The sequence below is a fragment of the Motacilla alba genome, chromosome 2, assembly GCF_015832195.1.
Source record: "Motacilla alba alba isolate MOTALB_02 chromosome 2, Motacilla_alba_V1.0_pri, whole genome shotgun sequence".
In the NCBI taxonomy this organism is placed as follows: Eukaryota; Metazoa; Chordata; class Aves; order Passeriformes; family Motacillidae; genus Motacilla; species Motacilla alba.
The window spans coordinates 15,089,261-15,110,400 of NC_052017.1; the positions used below are offsets into that span (position 1 = coordinate 15,089,261).

Genomic DNA, 21,140 nt, shown 5'->3' on the forward strand with positions numbered 1-21,140 from the left:
CCAGGAGGTGTGATGTCTTTATACAAACATACATTAAGCCTTCAGGTTTGTCTTTGAGAAAGGCACACATAACAGACTTGCGCATAACAATGCAATTTAGTTGGCAGTTATTATCCTTCTCAAGGACTGCTTTATATTTCAGGATCGATGCTAATTACACACGCAAGGAAACAGCTGGAAGAGCAAAGGCCCGGACCTACCAGATCCATATTATGAGGTGACTGTGGGAATGCCTTTCCCCAGACTTGTGCTCAGCAGCTCTTTCATTGGTGGAGATTTTCTTGGCAAAGGAAGAAGCATCACTGGTTGGGAACTTTCATTGCCTTCAAGACTTTTCTCCAGTAGGTTGTTTGATTTCCTTTTAACTTTACCTCATTAGACATGTTTTTAAAACAAAACAACCCACTATCCCATGGATCAGTGATGAATAACATATGGAAAAAAATAGCAACAAATGATTGCAGACAATGACGGTTTTGTTTACCTCTTAAAGAAATTCTTTGCTATTGAAGAACTGTGTAAAACAAAAGCTAGGACACAGCTGATGGAAATCAGTATGGGATGAACTGGTAGTAAAACTAATAGGGGAAAGTTCAATAGAAAGACAGGAATCTCTGTCAAAGCCAGGCCAGGAGGAAAAAAAAAATCAGCAGTTTTTTGACAGTGATGTTGTCTTATAGTAACATATATAATCCATTAATACTTTTGAAGCAAAATGAAAGTACAAAAGGGTTGAAGTTTCTCCTTGCCCACATGAACACAAGTGGTGGGACACAAGACAGCAGGGCTGTGCATGCTGTGTCCCATGGCAGGGCTGTGGCCTGGAGCTGGCAGGGCCAGCCCACGCGAGGTCCCTGCTACAGCAGGGGCTCTCAGCTCTGTCCTCTGCTGCTGGCTGTGGGTCAGGCTCAGCCAAGCCCCCTTTCCCCCAGGGGTGGATGTTAAACCACAGCAGCCAAGAGACCCCAAACTGGTAAAGCCAAATCATCCTCACCCCATCATGCAGGTAAAGGGAACGCTCTGGTTCCCAGCTGATCATCCTCCATCTCTCACCAGGCCTCCTTCACCTCCAGCCCAGGTAGCTGAAATGAGCCCGTCTGACAATGTGTGTCTGTACAGCACGTTTTACCCATTTAAATGGGAAAACCTAATAGACATCAGAGACAGGTTTTCAAGTGAAGTTGAGGACTAAGGGGACAGGTCTACAAGGGACAGAGCTGGAGGAGGCAGGAAGTAGGGAAATAAGGCTGGAGGGAACAGGACTGGCAGGGACAGGGCTAGCTTTCCAGGCTGGGAAAGCACATATCTCTCAGCTGGATCTGTGCTGCTTGCCCTGAAGTGCCTGAAGCTGCCTGGATAGATGGGATGTCAGCAATCTCTCCAGGTGTTCATTCCAAATATGTGAACCGTCCACTTACAGAGAATTTATTGTCTTTTTTTGTGCTCCCTCCTGCTCAGCACATTTCTCAGCTGCTTTGCAGAGGTGGCAATTCCCATCCCGCATGTAGGCACTGGATGTTTGCCTGGAGGCTGGACTAAGGTGTAGGCAGGTACTCCTGGTTGGGAAAGAAGAGAACTTCTCTTCCTTGCCTTAGCTGCCACGGGAATGGGAAGCTTTCTGGGGACTCAGCAGAGAACTAAACAAAGCCCCACAGCAAGCAAGGATTTCTCTGAATTTTCAGAAGTAATAAATAGTCCCAAGAGCTGATGAGGGGAAGGAAAATAAGACCCTCTTGTGTTGGTCTCAGTTGGTTTGCTTGCTTGCTTCTTGTTCCCAGTGTCCTGGAGAAAGGCCTAGGAGAGAACAGGCATTTTTGGATGAGGTTGAAGTATGCATAAATGGTGCAGGCAGAGGGTGTCCAGGAAGAAGGCTCTCCAGAAAGAACACCTGGAAGAGAGTGATGAGGGGAAATAACAGTCCAGGGAGAGCAGGGCAGGAGTGATACACCAGTAGTGCCCAGCAGGTCCATTGCCTGTCCTGGGGGGCAGGAGCAGTGGTCAGAACCACCACTGGTGTCACTGCAGCTGCAGATCCACCTGCCTCTGCTATGGGACACGGAGGAAACCAGATATGCATCTGCTGTGCCAGCGGGAAGATGGTGTTTCCCTGCAGAAACCATCTTTCCCAGATATTAATCTCTGCTCAGGGCTCACCCAGCCATCCACGAAGCTTTCCCTTTAGTGAGACTATTCTCTCTGAGAGAGGAGGAAACTCCCTTCTGGCCTTGACTCAATATTATCTCCCTTTTTATTTCCTGCCTTCAGTGCATCCCAGTGTTTGGGTGAGGCAGGGGGGTAGAATGGCAGAGCTGTCTTGCAGGGGATGAGGAGATGTGCCATCCCCTGGGAGCAGGCCATGCTTATTTAGGTGTCAGCATCATTGCAAACATGGAGCTGCTAAACAGACCCTGGAGCTCTCCACACAATGAAAACAACCCCTGGAAAGACAGCTACGCCACACCCTTGTCACGGGCAGGGAGCTCACTCCCCAGCTGAGACTGCTGGGCTAGTGGGATGTTGTGGGATCTTGTGAATCATAGTAGCAGCCACTGCAGGAAGGGTTTGGGAAGCTGTGAAGCACTGAGGAAGTATGATGGGCATAACTGCAAGGAGTGATAGCTGTTCTTTGTAAAACAACATTTAAAGTTCTCAGAGTGGTTTTGGAGTTTGTCAGAGATGAATTCAGAAGGCTGGGATCACTGCCTGCTTGGGTGCTTCTCATCTAAGCACAGATATTATTTAAACTTATCCTTTAGGCTCCCTTTGAAGCCAACACAGAGAAAATAAGCACTTTAGGGGTGCAATTCTCCTTCTAAAGGAGAGGTCTAAAACAGGTGACAAAAATGTATCCTCAAAGTACCTGTTTCACTCAACTGAGTATAAAGAGCCTGTGCTGACTTGCTCTGCTGGAGACATCCTCACTGCAGCTACCCAAAGGAAGGCAAGGTGAACTCCACTGTAAATGAATTTAAAGAGAATAAAAATGTAATGAAAGAGCTCATCAATCTGGAACACAAAGGGCAGCAAAATCTAGAGCTGAATGTCAGAGGATGGGAGCTGTAGATCAAAGGGAATGTGTTTTAGGAATGACATTAACCAAACATGGGAGAGGTTTAGCCTAGACTGGGATGGATTTTCAAACCTCAGAAATTTTCCTACAATGCATTTTTAAACAGAAATATTCTAGTTCAAAGGCAAATTAATTCAGGGAACCTCTGGCCTGAGCTGCCTGGGAAGTCAGAGCAAATGTGTATAAGAGTGTCTTCTGATTCTGTATTTGGCAAATCTAAATGGTAAACTGAAGACAGGTTTCACCAGCTTTAGTACATTTTAAAATTTGCAAGTTGCTGCAATACAGTGATGAGAACTGGATCTGATGGGCATTAGTAATGCTGAGCTCACCAGGGCTCCATTTGCTGTATCTGCCACTCCTTCACCAGGGCTGCTGGAAAGAAAAAACACTCCTTTGCTTGGACTGTCCAAAGCTGCATCAGGAAAGTAATTATTTTGAAAGGGAAATGACTGAAATCATTCAGGGTTTTGCTCCACAGAACAAAAAAGGAGCACAATTGAAACTGAATGTTGTGGAAAGACTGGGGAAGGCTTATTTTCTTGACTGAGCCACCCCCACCTTTTTCCCATGTAGGTACTTACTGCTCACTCAGACACAAAAATGGCACAGAGCTGTACTTGGGAAAAAGGGCTGAAATCAACTTCAAAGAAAGCCAAACAAGCATATTTTCCCAGGCCAAACACCATAAATGCATTGTTTAGGAAAGGCTGAAGTGTAAAAGGGGCTTGAGCCAGGGCAGCAGTGAAGTGCAGGGTGCCCACAGCTCTGGCCATGTTTGGCTGGTCTCTACCACGGCCGGACTCTGGGCAGTGCCCTGTGCTGCTGCCACATCACATAGCTAAGCTCTCCTAGAGGCATTTAGAGAAACAAACTGCTGGCTCTGACTGATCTGTCTTCATCTCACAGTTTCCTTGCTGAAAAGAAGAAAAAGAGAAGGGTTTGTGGCAGCATGGACATCCCTCTCTTTTAACCCTTTCAAACTGTGTATGTTGTGATTTTCCCTTTCTTCTTACATAGGGATGGAATTCCTCTTCCATGTGGAAAGGCTTTGAGAACTGGGGTTGTTCAGCTGGAGAAGGCTCCAAGAAGATCTTATTGTGGTGCTTCAATACTTGAAGGGGGTCTATAGGAAAGATGGGGACACACATTTAAGCAGGTCCTGTTGCAATAGGACAAGGGGCAGTGTTTTTAAACATTGGAAGGAAGAAATTTTTTATTAGGAGGTTGGTGAAACACTGGAACAAGCTGTCCAGAGGGGTGGTAGATGACCTAACCCTGGAAACATTTAAGACCAGGTTGGCTGGGTGCTGAGCAACCTGAAAAACTTGAAGATGTCTCTGTTCAGAGGGGTTGGACTAGATGACCTTTAAAGGTCCCTCCTACCCAAACCATACTATGATTCTGCCTTTTGAAATATTTTTTTTGTCTTCCTGAGAAACACATTTCACAAATTCTTTTTTTTAATATGGATGCATTTGTGTATATAAATATACATACCTATGGCATGGTATTTCCTGTTTGAATACACTATCTGGGGCAGGAGGGACTCCTCAGATCCTTTGGGAAGACTCCTGAGCTTCCTTGTATACAGGGACATACCACAGCAGTGTAGTAGGATGCATTGTTCGCTTGATGGCCAGCTGGGAAACCATGAGGCCACCACACCTGCATGTTACACAGCCCTTCCTCATGCACATGGTCACTTCTGCCCCATCCCTTTTGGCTGTCAGCGTTCCTCCTCCCAGGTCTCTCTGTGTGTCCCTCAGTGACACCCTCAAAACAGCTCAGCTTCCCCTGCAGACCTGCATTCTGTCCCAATGTCTGATCACTCTGCCTAATCCCCAACATGCAAATTCTTCAGTCGCTGCAGATTGCATTGTTATTTTGAGTAACTGAAGCTGGATATTAAAAAGATCTGTTTAATCTGTAAGTCTTATCCCTTTTTCATGTGTAAAGATCAAGTCCCTTTTGAGAGGCCACACTAAATATTTAATGTTATATTACACTTGATCTTCACCAGAAGCCTCTCAGAAGGTATTTGTGAAATCCTAGGCTTAATTAATAGTTGCTCTTCTTAAATTTTCCTTTTTCTCCTTTACTTTTTTTTCTTTTTCTTTTGCTTCCCCATAAGAAAGAACAAGTCACTTCTTAAGAGGAAACAAATAAGGGGAAGTATCCTGGGCAATACCCGGGAAATACCCGCCAGGGCATCCTGGCCATAGGAGAGCTGCTGTTGCTCATCACCCTCATGTGAGCTCTGTGATGTGGTCCCTGGAGGAACACTGGCACCCAGTGCATGAGGGTCCCCAGCAGAGGCCCTGCCTGTGGGTGGCCATGGGACATCAAAAAGATCAGCAAGGAGACTAAAAAATGGACTAACAGGACACAACAGGGTTCAGCCCCAGGCTGGAAAGCAGAGCATGTGCTGGGAATGGCGCTGTCCGGAGATGGGACACAACCTCTGCTGCCTGCTGGGAGAAGGAGGCTTGTGCTACCCTCAGCCTCATTCCTCATCTTGCTGCCGCTTGGGTGTTCACTCCCGTGGAGAGACAGAGCAGTGGAGAGATAGAGCAGAATCCCCACGCTGCTGCTCCTCCTCCTGCCAGGGTAAGCCTGGTAGAGGGCGATGGCCTGGCTGGGAGGCCGGGGAGAAGGGCTCTGCAGGGCAGCTGGAGCACGCTGTGCTGCCTGCTCCCTCCACAGTGCACACACCGTGCTGGTGCCAAGGGTCTGGAAAGCATTGCCACGATCCACAGTGAGGCTGGGGTGTTGGGAAAACACCTCAGAACCCCTGTGCTGTCACACACATCAGTAAGAGCTCCACTGCCAGCCTGTGAGAGGCAGCTACACCGTCCAAAGGTGCAACTAGAGATGGAATAGTAGTTCGTGGCTATGTGCTTAGAGAACTGGTCTCATTAAAGAAGTCCTGAGTTTGACCAGTCTACATAAAAAGTAAGATATCAACACAGGGAGAATTTTATATTTGAATACTGTAAGTCTGGTCCCAGTTTTCTCAGTTTCATCTTTCTTTGTGAAAAGAGGTGATTTTGCAGCTGGATGCTGCTTCTTCATGGACTGCAGCCCCAGCCAGTCCATGAAGATTTTGCTCTATGTTCTGTGCTGAGTGAACAAAAGCATAAAAATACTTTCTAACCCCTAATGAGAAACACGGCAATCCTCATAGTCAATGAACCATAGAGGTTATAGATGAGAAAGATCCGTAAAATTAGGTCAGGTTGAGCATCCCTGTGCCAGTGCCAGAAAACCTTATAGCTTAAAGGGGTAAATTTAAAGCAGAGCGGGCATACACATTTTAAAATGTGTAGAGGCTATGCAAGGGGTCTAAGTCATGCCTGAGTATTTTGGTCCTAGCCATCCTGCTGAGGTCTTTCCTCAGGTCATCCTGCTGAGTGTCTTTGGTGACAATCTGCTCAGGAGACACCAGTTTGCTGTAAGCATTCATTTGACCTTGGCCAGTCACTTGCCCTTGTGATTTTTTCACTCAGGTCTGTGGAAGGGAGAATCACTTTCAGCACTGTGAGACACTCCAGTCTTACAGTTAATGTGACTACCTGAGTAGTTCAGATACCTGCTCTTCTGACCAAGGTAGTAGGTGCAGATCAGCAAAACAAGAGCTTTGTGTGAGGCAGGCTTGGGATATGACTTCTCAGATTCTTGGATGTTTTAATATTTAACTCATAGTAACAGTTGGCTGAACTAGAGAAGTTCATCTTTGGGGAAAAAAATGCTTCCAGGGATTCTGTTCTACATGGCCCTGGAGAAGACAAGGATTTGAGGCTGTGGGCAAAGGGAATAAAAAAGGAATTAATCCCTCACTGTTTCTCTCCGCTGTTTCAAGTGTTGCCGGAAGCAGGACTGGGAGTAAAACAAACATTTTCCAGCTCGCCAACCTCTTCACCTCAAACACCAGGGTTTCACAGTTTCCAAGCCTATTAAATTCAGAAGAAAGATAATTCCTTAATGCTCTTGCTCCTTGACAGCCCAGTAGCCCTGCTGAAAAAGAGCAGAGAGAAGTTCAGCAGGGATCTGCTGGACTTGTGTGGTACCAAATTCAGGAGAGTGTTTCTGGGCCCCTACTGCAGCCTGCCTACAGCCACCATCCCAAGAGGCTTTAGAGGAACAAATTCAGAAAGCAGGATAGCTCACAGGTGTAGCACAACCCCAAACAGGTGTGAGGAGGCACTTTCAGCCCTCTCAATCTCCTGATTCTGACAAGTTTTAGGTAATTTTCAGATTTTTGGTTATTTTTTTAGGAAATAAGATCCCAGATGCTCTGAGAAATGACAAAGGAAGGAAAGGTCTGGATGCATTACCCCGGTGTTTCTGCACTGTTGCGCCAGGCTCAGAGCCAACAGCTTCCTTGCAGCTGTGAGGCAGAGAGAGAATTGATGCCTCCAGAGATGAATAGAGTAATTTGGGTGTGCTGCCTGCCTTTTCATGTGTACAGTGTATTTCTCTGTTCCTTGTGGGGCAAGGACACAGTGTTTAGGTAAGGAAATTTCTCTCCTTGCACTTGCACTGGAAAGAAGCTGTGCACCATCTCTGAGTCATAAATCAGTTGTTCTTCATGGCCCTGTGCTGTGAGATGCTGAAGGATGGGCCAAGCCCACCCCATGGCTCAAAAATTCCCTCCTGACCTTCCTCCTGCATCACTACCTGATCAGTGTATCGAGAGTGAAGCCATGAAGAGAAGTCACAGGGTTTTGTTCACAGGACACTTTCTTAGAGGTTTCCTTCTACAGTCCTTTCCTTTTTTTCCACCTTCTGATATGTCTCCATGTGTTAGAAAAGCTTCAGACTGTCCCAGGATTATGCTATCCATGCCCAGAACTGGCAGATGCTTCTGGTGGTGGCAGTCCAGCCTTCCTCCTCTCCCAGTGCTCTTGAGGGACACATTTGCCACCTGCTCCCTCCTAAGTGCAGGTTTCCACACATAGCACTGGTGCTAATGAGAGACATCAGGATCCCTTCTGCAGAAATTGTAATTATCCCCTGCAATTGGGTGATGACTTTAGTACCTTCTCAGTGGGAAATGTGTCACTGAAGAGCAGACCTAACAAGCAGTACAAAAAACAGCTGAGCCAATGTCCTCAGGTACTAACAGGGGAGAAATGCCAGATTTCCTCCTGTTTAAAGGAGGAGCTGTGCAAAGCTCATGTATGGCCCCTGCTCTTCCAGGGACAGCTTCAGAAAAGCATTCACCTGGAGAGTTGTTTGTGCCTTCTCCTGCCTGGCTGTAGTGGGGCTCAGCACCTACCCATGGGCACACATGGGCTTACTCCGAAGGGTTCTCTTTGCTGCACCTCACCCACACTCAGCGCGAGGCAGAACAGAGAAGTGAGTGTGCCCTTGCAAGAGGCATCCCTGAGGATTAGTCTGTCCAGCACTGCACAAGAAGGAAAAACATTATATCTCCATCAAATAAACAGAAAGAGTTGTTAGGCTCAAACTTGCCAATGATTGCCACTCTTACAGGAACAGAAATGTTAATGCCATACCAGTCTGGTACTCAAGGGTGAAAAAATGCAATTTTATTTTGTATTACAACATCCAGAAAGCCAAAAGCAAAACAAACAGGCAAAAAGAAACATGACAGAATGTAAGAAAACCTTGCTGGGCTGTTTCCTTCAGATTCTAAACACATGCCTATCACGTGTATTTAGATACCTTCCCTGCATGTATTTGAGATGTTTCCAGTGCTCACATGCTAGCAGCTCATTAGCTGGGAAGCCAAGACGTGTGGCCAGGTGTGAGCTGCAATTTCCCAGGGCCATGTGGGGCCCAGATGCACAGGGCAGCCTCCCACAGCCCTGCACACACACAGCATGCTGGGATGGCTCCTGCCAGCCTTGCTCTCCATCATGGAGTGGTGATGGTCAGCACCAGCATTGCTGTCACCAAAAGGGCTCTGCTTACAGAGACTTGTGCCTTTGGGCAGCAGAGCTTGTTGTGCCTCCTCTCTACTAAAGCAGACAGTCTGGTACAGGGTTTTTTGCTGGTGCTAGGGCTAGCAGATGCTGGATGCAAGGTACAAGTGTCCTCCAGGCAGGAAAGGCCACAGGAAGGTCACTTTGCAGGAGCAAAGCCCAGGTCTCTCTCTCTGGTTGAAATCTGGCTTCATTCCCAGCCAAAAGCCCCAGGGACAGAGTGACCACATGAACCTGCAGGAAGAAAAGGAAGGGGCAGATCAGCCCAGCTGGTTTCCCCTGTCTGCACCACTTGTCAAGCAGCTCAGTGGTGTCCTCTGCTCTGATGGTGTCTCTGCTCTGGCCCTTCGAAGCACCTGGCTGCCACAGTCAAGCACGGCCTTTGTGCTGTTAAAGGTGGAATTACTTCAGGATGCCTTGGTTAACAAAGGAAAACTAGCAGGAGGAGGATTTTCCCATCTGGGAGGGAGCACGGGAGGAAGCGTGGTGGGTGACTCACACAATGCCAGCCCAACAATTGCAGGAACTTGCTGGAGGAAATGACTAAAATAACCACGTGAGGCAGCCCTGGAGAGCAGGCTTCAGATAAATAACCAGAACATGAAAGATGAACTGCACTAGGTGAGGGAAAGCAAGCAGGGAGGTGAAGAGAGGAGGTCTAAGAAGAGGATGGTGGAGGAAATGGCTGCCATTGTCAGTGGCAAAGGACCCTCCATGGTGGTGGCTTGAAGGCCAGCATCAGTGCCAAGGGTTGCAGAAGGACCCTGGACTTTCACAGATTCTCTAGAACAGGCATTGCAGTTCATCCTTGGTTCCTCTTGATCTGGCCTAGGTAACAGATGTGCCAAAAAAAAAAATTAAAGCCAAGCAAAGGCTTTTTTCTCCCTCATTCACTGTTGGAAAAACATAGCCAGAGGCAAGTTATACCAGCCTGACTGCACCAGGAGGGAAGTATTTCCCATGTAACTGAGAAGAAAGGTGCAGCCCCCATCCATCCCCTGGGCAGGAGCCCAGAGAGCCCAGCTCTGTCACTGCACGTGCCTTGGCCCCAGCCTCAGGAGCACAAGTACACAAGCCTTTGCAAAGTTTAGGTTAAAATGGGAGCTCTAATAATCAATCTCCCTGCAAAACAAGTAAACAGAAGGATGACACCACACCAGCCTTTGTTTGCAAAGAGTTCTCCCTGTTGGCTATTACTGAGATGAATTTATTTCTTCATCATAGATATTTCCTACACAAAATATATAGTTTAATAGCTTTGATCTCTCCACATGCAGTGCTTGAAGCTGATTCCAAGTTTTATACAGTTAAATACTACCACATGCTTCAAGAACTCAGTTCAGCCTTCTCTATAAACTAGTGTAAATCAGAGTAAGAATGTGAACTCCTTCTTGCCAAAATAGAGGGTGTGCCTCTGGCCCACGCTAAATTCCTTTCTTCATCTCTGCTCTGCTCACAGTTAACCTGCAGGATAGCAGTCTGGATTTATGTGACACCCATTACATCCCACACAGGAGCACTACAGCCTTCCAGTGACTCCAAGAAATGCAGACCAAAGATTAACAGTCCAAATCACCAAGTCAAGAAAGTCTTTTCAATCCTGGTTAATCCCTCCAGCATCCTGGTTACATTTATTTGTCAAAACACGTGAAATCTTGGGAAAAAATAGGAAAGAGGGGGGAAATCATCTGCATGACATACAGGACAGTGAGCCTCTGGAAACTCACTCAGTCCTTCTCCATCTCACTATCCACAAGGCCATTTTAAGCACAGGGGTATCATTCATTAGCATGACAGCCCAGTTCAGTTCCAGAGCATCAAACATCCTTGTCTTTGTGGGGAAATACATCCTTCAGCATCTTCATGAGGAGACAAAGCTGAGGGCTGGCATGGGTAGCAGGGTCTTGCTGCTGCTGAAGGCAGCCAGCCTGGTAAAAATCAGATTAAAGCAGAGCCCAGTTTGGCCTTTGAGTACTTGAAGATTTGTTTCTGAAGGATGCATGCTAGGGCTAAAATAAAAAGCACATTTCCAGGAGGGCAAGGAGGGAGAGTTAAAAATCCTGCTGAAAGGGAAACTCCTGGGTAGCCTGGGGTGACCAAAAGACATGCAAACATGTAGGCAGCCAGGGGCTTAGGCTGTGGCTTTACTGGTGATAAGAGCTTGTTCCAAAGTGGTTGATGCTTTCCATGGTACTTGGCCGCTGCAGACAGGAGAGTACCATGCTGTGATATGTGCTGCAAAGCTTTGGATTTTCCTCCATCCAAACCTCCTCATAAAGCCTGGTTAGCATCAGAACCAGTGCACATGGAGCATGGCTGATGATGAAAATCAAGTGATTTTTGGAAAACTCTCTTTTTCTTTGCTTTGGGTGAAGCACTGCTGTTCAAGAGTTCGTGTGCTCACCAAAGGGCTGGTTTTCACATGAGCGCATTTTCCTCCTGCAGTGTCCAAGGGCTGTGGGGGATCAGAGCCCTGTGCTGTGGTCCCTGGATGTTGGTGGCAGCTGTGGGGGCAGGGCTCAGCTTTGAGGGCTGATCATTGCCCTGCTGCACTCAGAAGGTGACCCAGTAAGATTTGCAGACTTTTCTCTAGACCTGTCCTAGTTTGGGTCTGGATACCACCATTTTGAACCACTGAGAGGTGGGATTTTTGCTGTTCTGTCCTGTGCAGAGGCCTGGAGCACTGGAGGAGCTTGTCCTTGCCCTGGACCAATGACAAGAAAAGCAAGCACCTCAAGAGGAGAGGAGGACATGGACTGATTGATTTGATTTCAGTCTGTGCTGCTTGCACACACTGAGGGCTCTTTGCAGCTGTCTGAAAAATCCACTTGATGAGAAAATACAGAAACAATTAAGCACTTACTGCTGTTTACTTTTGCAATAGGAACAATTGATCCTTCTTCCTTCGGACTTCCACCTCTAACCCTAATTCCTTGCTCTGCACACAGCCAAGCACAGTTCAGACAGGGGAAACAGTAAGAGAGATTAAGATTCTGGACTTCAGTTAGAAACATAAATCAGCTTTGAAATAGTCACATTTTTTGGCCTAACTAAAGGAAGTCATCTGTACAAAACAGGCTATGGCCACTTTCTTTGTTGTAGCTAGAAATATGCCAACTTCCTGGCTGCTGAAAAATACTTCTTTTTGTTGTTTCTTTCATGACAGTGGGATCATGTAGCTGGCAATGCTTGAAGAGAGTCTTAGATCAGGGGGAAGAAAGAGGCACTACAAAGGCACTGCTGTGGCAGTGGCTGACAGCATGGCCAGGCACAGAACCCCTTGGTGATACACTAGAAAGGAGCTGAGTGCAGGATATAGCACAGGGTCCTGGGCTGTAAATGGAGCACATTGGAAGGAGCAAAAATGTCCAATAATGCTCCTGTTCCTTTGGGCCATTTATTTTCATGGCTTTATTCTGTATTTGCCTCACTGGGGATGGCATATTTTCCAACACTGTGTTACTGGTGCATTTTTTGGAGTTGGTGACTTCCAGCTCATCCCTTGTTAGCTGGCAGGTAGGTCCTGGCATATCCTGGGACACAGACACAGGCTCATTACCACATCAGCAGAACCAGCCCCTGTCCCAAGACCTACCTGGGAGTCTCTCAGTGGAAGTTCCAGCATTGGAGTTCCAGCATGGAACCCCTGTGCCCTGGGGCTGCACAGCTGCTGGCACAGCTAGCCCAGTGTCTCACTTCACTTCCCAGCAGAAAGTTACTATACTTCTGAAAATGGGTAAGAAAAGTAAACTATTTGCTCTGCTTGAACATATATTAAACAGATGCAGCTTTTGCCCTTTGGCTTGTTGCTTCTAAACCCAAATCATGTCACTGATTTAGTTTATGCTACAGCTCTCTAAAAGAGTTGCATTCACTCAACTGAAGTGGACAGTGGGAATGACCATGATTTCTGCTGGAACTATAAAAAAATTCAGCGCCAAGACTCCACCTCATGCATGACCAGAACAGCCTTTGGGATAATTACTTGTGTGCGAGAGACAGCAATATATTTTCTTTTTCTAGTGAAGTGAAGTGAATTTACAAAGTTATGATTTAAATACTTCAGGACTACAGCAATGGGAGGGGAAGTGCATTGGGTTATAAAACATATGAAATGTCTCATGGCAAAGAATAGCTGAGAAATGTGCAGGAATAACAGAACTTCAGCTTCACATCTGTTCTTAAATATGTAAACCAGCTAAAACTCCACTGGACACTTTCTATTGACAAATCTGGACAGGCTGACTTTATATTAAAACTATTTTCTCTCTGTAACCAGCTACAGAAACTTCAAAGCAAAATGTACTGCTCTTCACTTTGGTGTCCCACTGTCCTGTTGGTGCTTAGTGTCCCACACGACACTGATGCAAGATGAGAGGTTATTGCTCTAAAATCTCTCTTCCAAAAGAGAGCAAACATGGTGGCTACACAGCTCAGAGGCTTTGAAAACAGGGAAATGCCATCTTTTTTTCTGAAGCCTGGAATACAACCACCTTCCCACTGGCCATGTCAAGGTGGCTGCTGCCAGCTGAGGCTAAGGCTGTGTAAACAGAGCTCAGAGAGGTGGGGACGCTGCTTTGTGCTGCCAGCACTGATGTCCCCTGTGGTGGGTTACATCAGACAGGACACCAGCATGCTGACAGCACTGCTCAGGTGCCTCTGCTCACCTTGCAGCAGCACTGCTGCTCTCCAGGCATCTCTCTGGTAGCAGAAGCCTGCACAGGCACATGGGCTGCTCACAGCATCCTTCACAAACTGCTCAAACACACACAGACTCTTTGATTTTGAAGCTCTTTGTGGGCTGCTATGTTTTTATGGCATTTCTGAATGGTGATGATTTCCCACTGAGCTCTAGAAAAATGTTGTAGGGTTATGGGTGTGATCATGGTTTGTGCTGTATCATTAGGCAAGCGAAGGGATTGCACAGGGAGAAGATCAGGGAGGGCAGAACCAGGGTGATGTGAGTTACCAGGGGGCAGTTTGGCTCTGGTGGCATTTAGATTGTGACACAGACCTGAAGAGAGATTGTTTCATGGAGTAAACACAGTGTGACCTGGTTCCTGGTGCAGTTAGGTAAGGTGTCCACTCTGACCTTCCCTCCCCTCCCCAAAGCAAATGACCAATCTTTGCATATACCTGAAGAAATACAGATAAATATACTGATATATATGTCTATGGATCCCCATAAATACTCTGCTGGTCCAGTGAGGCTCTTCAGGGGCAAAAGCCTCCCAGAACAGGGCTGCAAGAAGCAGCACATACCACCATGTCTCTACCCTTCCATCTCCAATATCCACCATGGAAAAGGACAGCAGTTGTGCAACTGTCGCTGCTTATCAACATCCCAGCACTGGAGAGACACAAAGAGCACCAGAATTCACTCTAATCATCTCTATCCATTGAGTGTGGTCGCAGAAAGTCAGATGTGATCAACCTCAGAGCACAAGTGATTGCTGCAGTGCTTCTCCTTTGTCACGTCAGAGGCAAAACAGAGGCTGTGTGGATCCAATCTGTTCCTCTGGAAGCAGTGCCACAGAGCAGTCTGGCTCAGCACGGTTACGCTCCTCCAGTAGCAGGCAGCTAAATATTTAATTTGGTTTCTACCCTATCATTGTCCTCCAGAGCAGTTTCTGGTGACTCATTTAACAGGTGCTGTGCAGGGTGCACCTTGGCACTGGGTTTGTCCCACTGGGTCCAGTAGAAATTACTCGCTGGTCACATGCAGATTAATAGAGAGGGACACCAGCTAATTAAATTTTCTGTTACATGCACAAAATGAAAATGCTTTATGGGATGCATCTCATTTTCTAACCAAGCCTATTGGTAGGATTTCCCTCCCTCCAAGTTCATGCACTAGAACGTGGAATTGAAATCTTTTCAGAAGAATCCCTGGCAAAAACAAATCAAACTGGCAGGGGCATGGGCCTGAAGTCAGTTCTGTCTGTTTAGGGGCTCAGTGTGCCCATACTTGGCTGGTTTATGCCAAATGCAACCTGCTCTGGGCTCGCAAACACGATCTGGGTGTGCAGGAATAAGCTGGAGATGAAGCCTGGCTCTCCACACTCACTGTAAACAGATCTCCCAGGGTAGGAATGTAAGTTGCTACATTTTTTCTCCTTTTTTTTTTTTTTTTGTCCTGCAGCATGGGTAATGTTTTCTTGGATACCAGATCTTCTCAGCTAGCAGCGTCCAAAATCCTACTGTCACACCATGGTGGAGACTACAGAAGGATCCTGTCTCACTGAAAGAACTAAGAAGGAAAATTGTATCTGCATGGAGCAAGAGGCACGTTTTGGCATCCAGAGGAGACAGGAAGATGGGGAGCAGGCTGGGGCCAAGGCGGGTTGCTGGGGTGATGTGGGCAAATACTCAAAGAAATGGAGCAGGTCTCATCCTTTCCACAAGTCAGCTGAGGGGCTCTGCAGATGGACAGGCAAAGGCCAGGCCAAAATTTCTGAAAAGACTGCAGTGGTGTATTAATGCAGAGAGTGCTCTTCTGCTTGAGGAGGCAAACATAAAAGACAGACAAGCACTTTGGAAAAAACCTGTCATTTCAGAGTACGCCTGCTCTCTGGAAGCGTGAGGACCAGCACGCTTGACAGCAACCACCAGGAACTCTTCCCCAAGCCTGTCCAAGGCTTGTCAAGAGCACAGTCAACTCAGGCCAGGCTCACAGTGGTGGGGCAGGTGGGCTGCCGTGTCATGCTGTGCCATCCCATGCATGGGGCAGCTGGGAGAGGGTCCCCAGGGAGCAGCTCCACAGCCTGCACCACCTCTGATGGACATACAGTGCTGTTCTTGCCTGCCATTAGCACATTTTAACATCATTAATCTTTCAGGAAAATTCTGCAGTATTCTAAAGCACACTCTGGGCAGCAAGTTACATTTGTGAGTTTAAACAGAGTCTTTTCACCTTTTCACTGTGAAGATGCAGCAACAGTACTGCTTGCTGGGGATTTGATGATGTCAGTGTTGGGGACAGGATGAGGCAAATGGAAAATCTTCACCAGAGCTCGCCTCCTCTGCAAAATGAAGCTGAGATTTTCAAGCATACACCACCAGGGTTTAAGCATGCAACTCTTGTGCCCCTCAGAGCAGCCAATGTGAGTCCATGGACATGCTACACTGCTGGTGTTCTCTCATAGACAGGAGGAGGAGGATTTAGAAATAAGGTGCTGGAGGTGAGTGGGAGGAAAAGGGAGGAAAGGAAGGTAGATATAGAGGTTATAATTACATGAAAACCTGCTGTTGAGGTTTTTTTTTTTTTTTTTTCTGGCAAATACTGCAGAACTCAACAGGGAAAAAATGACAACATGCTGTGAGCACTGTAGAGAATTAAGAGAAAATTGCATCCTTACTATACAATGCTATAATTACCCTGAGATCAGAGCAAGAAAGACTTACTTTCAGTGGTCATGTTAGGGGACATTTAAACAAACTGGACATATGCAGGCCCATGAGACTTCATGGGATGTACCCATGAGCGCTGAGGGGCTAGCCAATGTCATTGCAAGGTCACTCTCTAACCTTGGCGATCAGGAGAGATACCTGAAGACTGGAAGAAAGAAAATAGTCCTCCTCTTTCAGGAAAGCCAAAAATAAGATCTGGAAAACTGGCAAAGAAGACCAATGGTGTCATGGCTGCATGAGACTGAGCTTTGCCAGCAGGTGCCCTCTCATGCTTGGAGTGCTTTGTCCAGTTTTCAGGGTTCACCAGAAGGACACTGGAGAGGACAATGGAGACACTGGAGAGAGTGTGATGAAGGATTATGAAGTTGATTACAGGACTGGAGTCGTCTCTTATAGAGGGGGAAGTTGAGAGAGCTGGGAAATAAGGTGAGCCTGAGAAGGCTCAGGGGGGATCTCACCCTTGTGTATAAACATCTGAAGAAAGGTTTACAGCAGATGGAGTCGAGTTCTTTTCAGTGATGCCCAGTGATAAGACAAGAGGAAATGAGCAGAAGTTGAAATGCAAGAAATTCTATTTAAACACAAGAAAAACATGTTCTACTGTGAAGGTGGGTCAAGTATTGCAGCAGGCTGCCCAGAGAGGTAAATGGAAAAAACTGCCTCCATCCTTGGAGACATTCAACATCAACTGGACATGACACTGGGCAATCTGTTCTAGATGACCTGCTTTGAGCAGGAGCTGGACAAGACAATTTCCAGAGGTCCTCACCAGTCTTATCCAGCCTTATCAGTCTGTGATTCCAATGTTACCTGGCTTCAATTTGTCATGATTTTTATCTCTTCATTTGGTGATTGATAGAATGACTTTTTTAGAGAATTACAGTTTTTTTGTTGGTAAGAAGCCTGTGATAAACCAGACTTTGTCAGCTCTCAGCCCAAACAGAAAAGTCAACAGCTCTTCACAGGGATTAAACACTGCAGCTACTACACGTACACAACAGGTCTTGAAAGAATTACCCTGGACTAATGAGAAATTTGCAGGAAAATGTCACAGAACAAATAGAAACATTATTCTTACATGTTCATTCTTACAGGTTCATGCTTACAGGACTGTGAACAAACCTTCTGGGGAGACTCTTTTTCAAATTCAGTTTCCTTACCAAAAAGATTCAATTAGGGCAAACCCAGGACATGGAGAAATCCATGGAGGGATGGGAAAGATTTCCCAGTTCACCTGGGGTATCAGCAAAGCCCTTTCTAGTCAATGGCCTCATGCTCCACCCTCAAGAGAGAAGTCCAAGCAAGTTGGTTCAGAGTTTGCAAGGAGTGCTTTGGTGTCCCTGATGTGTGATCCTGCAGAAGCAGCTATTTCATGCTAAAAATATGTATTTTTAGCACAGCAGCTTGCTTGCTTTCTCTCATGCTGAGAGAAAGAAGCTGAGCCAAGGGAGGGAGGACTGATGCCGCAAGGTCTGTGGCAGGCAGAACAGATGCATAATTTCATGCTGAAAGAAATCACCTCCTTATACAAGCTGCCTCCTTTATCCCTCCCACCACTATTGGTGACATTTTTCTTTCTAGAAAGTGAGCCTACCACATAGAAAAAGTAGTTTATCTTCTCCTTTTAGGAGATGTTTTTGCTGGCAGAGCCGGAGATCTTCTTTGCTTTTCATATTTCCCAAGCACTTGTGGTGGAACATTTCTAAACACCCTCAAGTGGAGCCCATCAGCTCAGTGATTGCGTGGCTGGGAGCAGATGCCTGGTGGGGAGAAGTGCTCAGCTTTGTCAGCCCCTTGCAGCTCTGCTGGTGCAGGGCCATGTACCCTGAGAGCAGGACAACCTGCACCCTGTGGTGCCACGTGGAACTCCAAGAGCAGCGACGGGAGGCTTGGCTGTGCTTCAGCTAAGCAGGAAATGTTTTTTGACAAGGAACAGCAGTGTGAAGTTTAGTCTTCTGTGCTGCACTGAAGTCATCCAAAATTATGATCTACAGCACCACCCCACCCACTGAGTTGCTACTCCTGGGAGCAGACCACCCAAACTCTCTCTCTCAGCGCTTTACAGGCTACTGCAAGGCCACGTCCATGCTGTCCCCCCACACTGGGGGATGGAGAGCTTTCCAGCAGACAATTTGCCATCACCCAGGACTGGTCATGTTTTAACTCCATGCAGATAAAAGTTTTTTTCTATTAATGCTGGGGATAAACTCAAAATCTAAACAGGAGAGGGTGTTTTGCTGCCTTCTGACTGTCAGGACCTGTCCTTTTTCCAGTTGTTGAAATGTACAGAAGAGAGAAAACATTTATCCAGAATGTGGACTTAGCACCAGAAAGGTATAAATGGTGCAGCTGTCCAGCACTGACTAGGCTGTCAGGTGAGGTAGTATAGAGACAGCAGGAATTATTTATCTCAATAAAGAGCCTACCCAGGGGTTTTCACAGCCCAAGGGAGAGAGGAAAGTAAATTTCAGAGATAGGTGTGAGCAGGCCAGAAGAGGGGGGATGGCACACGGCCCAGACCCTGACTTGTGTGATTTTAACATGATAAAAAGCATGAATCAAAAGGCAGAGAAGCACAAGAGGTCACAAGGCAGTACCTGCCCTGGGCTACAGCTGGACACCTGAGTTCCAGGGGAACTGCAGAGGGCTCACAGTGGGATGCTCTGTCCCCAGCTGCAGAGGAAGCCATGGATGCACATCACCCTTTGGTGTGTCCCTACCTCCCTGCCAGGCTCCCAGAAAATGAGAGGTGAGTATGCAGGGGTGCTGTGGGCTTGCAGTGGCACTGCCAGCTGAGGCTGGGTGACAAAGGGTGATGGGGGAGCCGACTGCTGCCATGGGCACTCACTCGGGCACACATCAGACAGGCTACATGTGCAGCAGCTGCTTGCAAGGGCACAGCACCTGCACACGCACATAGGGCAGAGCAGCTACAGCACAGGGAGAGAGCAAACCCCTGAGGATTCCAGAGATCTCCACCTAGGGGAGAATGGGGCTCCAGCTTGTGATGCACTGGTGTTTCAGATGGGTGATGGGCAAAAGGCCTGGGTTTATCCAATGTGAAGATAATTGCTTACAAATATTAAGCTTCATATTTACACACCACGGTCTCACAAACTGTTCCAAGATTCACATATCAAAAAGCATCTCTCTGAAAGGTAGAGGCAGTTTCTCTTGTGGACTTTACCACTCAAGAAGCAGCCATTTCCATGACAGGAAAAGTTCTCCTGTTTTGAATTGAAGTGGATGATGAGAAAGTTAACTCACTGGCACCTGTTTTGTCATCCAGGTGCTTATAGCAAGCTAGTTCTCACCTGAAGTCCATCAGCAGTGCCTGCTCTCAGGCTTGGTGCAGTGCAGAGCCACTCACGTGCTGACAGCAGCCATCTGCCTGCCTTTGCTCTCTGGTTGTAAAATACAAGTGAAAGTTCTTCAAGCTGTGTAAACGCCTTAAAAGGGAGAAAACAGAATTAACACAGTTTTCATGCTATGTAGAAAACGTCTTCTCCCTCCAGTGTTATATCAAGAGAAAACATGCTCTGCACTGTTGCTCTGACAGGATTGAGCAGCATGCAAACACTCCCATGGACTTTGCAGATGAGATAGGCAAAGGACGAAACCGGGCCCTTTCCATGTTAACAGATTTATTTACTTCCCTCAGCTGGAATTTCCATTTCCAGGAAGAAATAGAGCACTTTACCCAAGATTTCAGGATTGGAGCAAAACCCAGGTGTGAAGGGTTTCCTCTTTCCCTTTTTGGAAGTTCGGAGGTGATTTTCACTGCCAACAGAAGGCAGAGGAGTCATCACTCCCATCCCTAGGGACTTCAGATGATCTGGGGGATGCAACTTCCCAGGGAATCCCTGAGAAGAGGCAGTGGGGAGGATGCTGAGAAGGTCTCTGTGAGCCACACATGTACCCTAAAACTTCCCTGATTAGAGCTGCAGCTTGTTCAAGCATCGAAGCATCATTCTTCCCAGCTCCAAAATCATGTTGGATGAGGATAGAGCTTTTCATCTCACCTCTTCCACAGCTCGAGAAGCGGAAGCTGCCAGGTCCTGAGTAAAGGACTCTTTTACTCAGGGGGATTTCCCAAGGAGCGCAGCCCGGAGCGCAGCGCTGCGAGCAGCTCTGTGCGTCACGGAGGCTGTGTGGGCATGAGGCGCGGTGCGGCGCTGCTGGGGGCGGCTGCCCGAGGAACGCAGCCCACGCCAGCCTTCTTCTGATTAAACATGAAGAGAACACGAGTTGTTACGAACTGGCCTGATATTTACCGCCGGCAGGCTGCAGGCGCTCACAAAAGCGGAGGGAAACCAAGTTTGTGGCTTGCTGCGTTCATTGGGGAGGCGGAGGAGCGGGAGCGTGGGCCGTGTCCGGACACTCTGAGAGCCGCTCTTGCAGGGCCAGCGCTCCGCGGCTGAGCGGCCCCGGCACCGCCGCACGGCCGCCCCTCGGCGGCAGCCGCGGCTGGAGCTGCCGGGCTCAGCGAAAAGGCGTGCGAAACGCAGCGAAAAGGTGCGCGAAACGCAGCTAAGAGGTGTCCCAAACGCAGCTGAAAGGTGCGCGAAACTCAGCTAAAAGGTGCGCGAAACGCAGCTAAGAGGTGTCCGAAACTCAGCTAAAAGGTGCGCGAAACTCAGCTGAAGCGTGAGCAAACCTCAGCTGAAGCGTGAGCAAACCTCAGCTGAAGCGTGAGCAAACCTCAGCTG

At 47.4% G+C, this 21,140-nt stretch overlaps 1 long non-coding RNA gene across 1 annotated transcript; it reads right to left on the reverse strand.

Annotated features, from left to right (window-relative positions):
• Positions 1 to 8,615: 8,615 nt before the first annotated feature.
• Positions 8,616 to 20,940, reverse strand: LOC119697614. Its single transcript, XR_005255888.1, has 3 exons — positions 20,454 to 20,940; positions 19,746 to 19,880; positions 8,616 to 9,255 (listed from the first exon to the last, which is right to left on the reverse strand). It is a non-coding gene; the product is annotated as an uncharacterized LOC119697614 (long non-coding RNA).
• Positions 20,941 to 21,140: the final 200 nt, after the last annotated feature.